Genomic DNA, 6498 nt, shown 5'->3' on the forward strand with positions numbered 1-6498 from the left:
GTTTAACAGTTCAGGCACCACATATATTCAAAAATTGAGCGAATTAATATATTATGATGAAAGTCAAGACTCAATTGTTAGAGAATGTAGTTAACTGAAAAAAAAAGGCAAAAACTAGAATAAACCCCAGGTGTTGGTTTGAATGGGTAGTATCAATAAAAGCTCATCATTTCCTACATCCATCTTTGGAGAGATCCTAAAAGCAGTGATCTTCTTGATGTTGGTTTTTAAATCTATTCTCAGTTAAAAGAATCAAGGTTCCTTACAGAAATGGTTGATTGCATGGCAAGGAGAAAGCAAGATGAGTTTGGAACATCTTGTGGTATAAAAAAGTAGGAAGTGCTCAACAGATAAAGGAGGCATTACAAACAGACAAAACATATTGGTGAGATAGGTAGTTGGTACATAAAGTTAAACTTCATTCATTCTTCCAGCTGCATCATTCCCATTGTACTAATATACCCAAATGTTTTTATGCATGCCCTTCTGGGTGGGCATTTAGGCAATTTCCAGTCCAGATCTCTTTAGAACTGTGCTGCTATGAATTTTTTGGTACATGTCTGTTAATAAGCTTGTGTATACATCTATGTTGGGTATATATTTGGAAGAGGGACTGCTAAATCCTAGTGAAGGCATCTGTTAAGCTTTGACAGATACAATCAAACCATTTTCTAAAGTGGTTATCCCACTTTCCTTCCCCATTGGCAGTGCACGAGTTCCACTTGATCCATATTTTCACCAAATTCTGTAATTTTCTTCCTTTCCATGTTAGCCATTCTGATTTTTTGAAAAGCCCGTAAAGAGAGACCTATTATCTCAAAGAAATGAGAATCATGACAATAGGCCTCATAGCAGTTACTTTGGAAGTCAGAAGGTGGTAGAAAACACATCCTCAAACAGGTCTTCCAGCTTCTGCCCTTGACTTCATATAACCTATTAGCAGCACAGCAACCGGAGTCCTTTGATCAAAATGTTAAATCAGATCATGTCCCTCCTTGCCTTAAAATTATCCAATGGCTTTGACTCTCATTCTATTTAAAAAGCCCAAATTCTGAATAGAGTACAATAAGACCTTCATGAATTGTCCCCTCTTATGCTTCATTCTACCTGCTTATTCAGCCCTGACCAACTACTCTTGCTCACACATCAAGCATATGCCCACTCATGTCCTTTGTTCAGTCTGTTCCTTAGCCTGGAAAATGTTCCCTCCAGATGTCCACATGGCTTCCTTGTGAAATATTTTCTCAAAATGTTTAAATAATAACCTCTTTTCACTTCATAGTCTCTTTCTTGCACAATTCTACTCCTTGATATCTATCCCCGTCTAAAATATTGTTTTTTTTTGTCCTTCATCTAACATGATACATACATAATTTGTGAGTTTTTAAAGGCTCTGTTGTATAAGTTGTTAAAACAACTATCATGTGAGGATATCATAAAAATCAATAAATTGCTTTTTCTCAATGGGTTTGCTGCCAAAACACAGATGTTACAAAAACCAGCACTAAACCTAAACAAAAGTGGGAAAGGATAAGATTCATACCAACCCCATCATCGTTGGACATGTAGATTCAAGCAAGTCTATGACTACTGGTTCTCTGATCTACAAATGTGGTGGAAGCCACAAAAAAACTATCGAAAAATTTGAGAAGGAGGCTGCTAAGATGGGAAAAGTCTCCTTCAAGTATTCCTGGATCTTGGATAAGCTGAAAGCTGAACGTGAATGTGGTGTCACCACTGATATCTCCTTGTGGAAACTCAAGACCAGCAAGTATTATGGGACCTTCACTGATGCCCCAGGACACAGAGACATTATCAAAAATGTGATTACAGGCACATCTCAGGCTGACTGTGCTGTCCTGATTGTTGCTGCTGGTGCTGGGGAATTTGAAGCAGGTATCTCCAAGAATATGCAGACTCTGAGCATGCCCTTCTGGCTTACAGACCAGGTGTGACACAAGTAATTGTTGGTGTTAACAAAATGGATTTCACTGAACAACCCAAAAGCCAGAAGAGGTATGATAAAATCATTAAGGAAGTCAGCACCTACGTTAAGAAAATTGACTACATCCTTGACATAGTAGCATTTGTGCCAGTTTCTGGTTGGAATGATGACAACATGCTGGAGCTCAGTGCTAACGTGACTTGTTTCCGAGGATGGAGTCACCTGGAAGGATGGCAATGCCAGTGGAACCATACTGTCAGAAACTCTGGATTGTACGTTACTACCAACTTGTCCAGTTGACGAACACTTGCATCTAGTCCTTTAGGACATCTATACAATTGGTGGTATTAGTAGTGTCCCTGAAGGGAGACTGGTGTTCTTAAACCTGGTTACCTTTGCTCCAGTTAGTGTTACAACTGAAGTAAAGTCCGTTGAAATGCACCATGAAGCTTTGAGTGAGGCTCTACTTGGGGGTAGCATGGGCTTCAATGGCAAAAACCTATCTGTCAAAGGTGTTCCTTGTGGTGATGTGGTTGGTGAGAGCAAAAATGACCCACTGATGGAAGCAGTGGGATTCATGGCTCATTGGATTATCCTGAACGCTCCCAGCCAAATCAGTGCCAGATAAGCACCTGCCCTGGATTGTCACATGGCTCACATTGCTGGCAAGTTTGCTGAGCTGAAGGAAAAGATTGTTCATTGTTCTAGAAAAAAAGCCGAAGATGGCCCCATGTTCTTGAAATCTGGTGATGCTGCCATTGTTAATAGGATTCCTGGCAAGCCTATGTGTGTTGAGAGTTTCTCTGATTATCCTCCTCTGGGCCGTTTTGTTGTTGGCGACATGAGACAGTTGCTTGTGGGTGTCATCATAGCTGTGGACAAGAAGGCAGCTGGAGCTAGCAAGGTCACCAGGTCTGTCCAGAGATTGAGGAACTAGATGAGTATTATCCCCAATACCTGCCACCCTAGTCTTAATCGGTGGTGAGAGAACAGCTTAGAACTGCTTGTGTTAGTTGCCCATTTAATAGTAAAAGGCTGCTTAATAATAACAGTGCATCATAAAACCTTGGGAAAGAGAGGAATTTTTGCGGACCATTTGTTTAGTGTGTGTGTAGCAGTTTCAGGTCACTAGTTTTTAAAATCAGTACTTTTTTAATGGAAACAACCCAGTCAAAAATCTGTGACAGATTTCTGAGACCCATTAGAACAAAAGTGTAATGGAGGGAGGGAGAGCAAGAAAAATTAATTAATTAATATAACATGGAAATTTATATTCAAAGTACATTTTTAAACTTAGAGTTACTTGTTTGAAGGAAATTGGTTTAATTTTCTTTATTGCTTTCAGAATTTCTTTCATGGGTTTCAGAGTTTTAATTGTATATGCCTGCCTGTGCTTTGTCTTTATATTTATACTACTGTGCGCTCATACTCATTTTTGAAATTGTGGATTGATGTTTCATACATTTTGGAAAATTTTCAGCTTGCATTTCTTAAGAAATCCATTCTCTCATCTTCTCTATTTTGGAACTGTAGTTATACATTTTTTGAATCTCTATACCATGTCCATATGTTTCTTTCAGGCTTTATTGTAATTTTCATCTCTGTTTTCTTTATATTTCTACCTGGCTGTCTTCTGATTATCAGGCTTTGAATTCCCTAATCCTCTCTTCCATTTTATCTTCAACATCTATTTGTAGATACTATATTTTTAATATTTAGGAGTATTTGCTTTTTTAAAGCAAATAAATGTTATTTCCTTGGTGAAATTATCCATCTTTTTAAAATCTATTTTAATAAAAATGTAGTTGAAGTTCATTTTTCAAAACTCCATGTTTGGATCACTTGCAGCTTTATTGGTTTATCTTTGTTCATCTTGATTTTTGTAACTTGGTCTTATTTCTTCCTAGGACAGTTTTTACTGAATGCAGTGTACATGAAAAATAGCAAAGGCTCTAGATATTGTTTTGTTTCTCCACACTGCATTTAATTTTCTTCCTATAGGAAATGGAGAATAGTCAGATCATCTTACTCCAGCTTAGGTTTGTCTGCCTGTTTTTTTCCCTTCTAGAGTTTACCTCTTTCAAGGTCTCACATGAAAGCCTAAATTTTAAACTTAACCCCTCATTCTTGTCAGCTGTGAAACCAATTTTTGTCTTCACTGTGTATATTCTGGAAACCCTGATTAGTGCGATAGCCTCTTTGGTGTCTGTTTTAACATTCTCAGGATCTCCTCCAATGCAAGTAGTATTTATTTCAAGATGAGATTATGTAAGGACTTTGCAGCTCGTTTAATTTTATTTCCACGACCATGACACTCCTTAAATCCCAGCTGCCTTTGTTTTTTTGATAGATTTAAACATCTTAAAAAAAAAACTTACTTGTTTTAGTTTCTGCAAGAAATTAAAGAAGACTCTTCTGCAAGAAGAGTTAACCTATTACAGCTTCTATCATGCTACATAAATGTGGAATTTTCTCTAAAAATATATTTGGGATTTAAATGTGTAACTATTTCACATGAGAGCCAGTTGTGTTGACTGAGGTTTCAGAAAAGAAAAAAAAAATCCTTCTCTCATTTTTAGACCAATACATATTAAACTCTAACACTTTTCTTTCAAGTCAGGCTTTTAATTTCACTATCAGGGAATCAATTGATAACTTTGAATTGTCATGATAATTTCTAGTTGTGCCATGGTGGTCAGTGGAAATCTATCTATATCTACAAATGGAGAGAGAGAGAGTTGGGAGAGATCTTTTTTTATTGTGAAAGCCATTGGATCTTCCTAATTACAAAACAAAACCAAATAATAATTCTCTGTATTAAGCAAAAAAGATAAGTAAGCAAGACTGACTACATAAATTGTCTGTCATAATTTGACAGAATGTAACATGAAAATTCAGGGCCCTTATTTAAAAATGAAGAATTTCATGACATCTAAAGCACAACATTAAGTAGATTTTAGAATAACAACTGTTCTTTCTTTAAACAAACAGGCTAGGGTAGAAGCAACTCTAAAAATTCCCCTCATCATAATATTCCAAATATTTCTCTAATGATGAGTTTTTCAGTGCCCAATATGATATGTACACAGTAATATATAATCTACTAGGGAAAAAATTCCATATAATAAGAATATATTTAAGGACTATTTTTTTAAGGAATATAGATGAGCTACATAGGAAAATAACTTATTCCTCTTTGATCATAGTTAGAAAAAATACAAAAACTTATATTTTATATATTAACCATAATGTATATTTTCTTCTTGAGAGCTCCTCTGAGACTGCCTATTTTATACTTGGAGCCATTGTTTGCATTCTGCTATGTTACACTGAGCCCAAATAGCCACAAATGGTACAACTTCTTTTTCATGTTCTGATACTTTTTCTTGGTAAAAATTAACTTACATGTAAAATTGGATACCATAGTCTTATAACACTTCTAATTAGAAACATTTAACAAAAGCGACTTTGAACTATTGTTTGATAAAAAAATAATCAATGGCTTAATTTTTCCCCATACATCATGTTTTCTCATGCTTTTGAAATTTCATATTCTGTTCCTTTGGTCAAAAATGCTTTTATCATCCTGATTTCACTGGCAAACCTTGGTTTAATTTTAGGATTCGGTTTAGACAAAAGTCTTGGAGCTTGCTGGCTGAGTTCTGACTGACTCTGTGCTCCTGCAGCATCTTTTTTTTTTTTAAATGTATATAATGGATTATTTGCTTCCCATAGCATCTTATACAGACTTGGAGCCTAATGGACCATTAGGTACAGAGTAGCATAGACTCTCAATGTGTGTGCTTTTTATGGCAGTGCCCTGCTTGATTGATCTTTGTTATCTCAACCTTTCTCGGGTGTTCAGCAAACAACTATTTGACTAAACTTTAGTCAACTAAGACAATTGTGTTCCTAATTTCACTCATCAAACATTTCTTGAGTGCCCAGCATTTTTTGCACAATGGACATGTGCTACTTATCAAGAAAGATTTGCCACTGCCCTTAGAGAACTTAAAATACTAGCAATAAAAATTAGAAATGAAAAAGAAATACTGTGATCATCACTATAAGGAGAGTAAAGAGTGCTCAGGGCATGTAAATGGATCTTAGGACCCCCAAATTACTTAGCTTAAAATGAAGTTGCTCAAGTGATGTATTTAGGATTAGCATTACAAATAATCAGAAAGATTGTGCAGGCAACTAACCTCGTTAAGTCTATTTTCTCTTTGTTACTAGATAATGATATCACCCCCCCACTTACTAATTTCAGATTTTCTGACTGCCTTTGTATTCATATGAACCCTGAGGCAAAGAGATAAGGGACTGGTATTTTAAAAGCATGATTTATATACTTAGGTTTTGCATTTTCCTAATTCCAACCACATTCCCTTATTGACACTCCCTGGCCTCCTTGTGAGGAACCTCGCCCACATCTCCCATTTATTGGCACCAAGTCAGCACAGGATTAATATTGCCTGCCTCTAACAGAAGGAATAAAGAAAATAGATTTCTACAAAAATCATAATACCCCAGTGTTATTTTCAGAAATCTAT

At 36.1% G+C, this 6498-nt stretch overlaps 1 pseudogene; it reads left to right on the forward strand.

The window, feature by feature from the left end:
• Positions 1 to 270: 270 nt before the first annotated feature.
• LOC125101577 (putative elongation factor 1-alpha-like 3) lies at positions 271 to 2882 on the forward strand (annotated as a pseudogene).
• Positions 2883 to 6498: the final 3616 nt, after the last annotated feature.

This window comes from Lutra lutra, chromosome 6, assembly GCF_902655055.1.
Source record: "Lutra lutra chromosome 6, mLutLut1.2, whole genome shotgun sequence".
In the NCBI taxonomy this organism is placed as follows: Eukaryota; Metazoa; Chordata; class Mammalia; order Carnivora; family Mustelidae; genus Lutra; species Lutra lutra.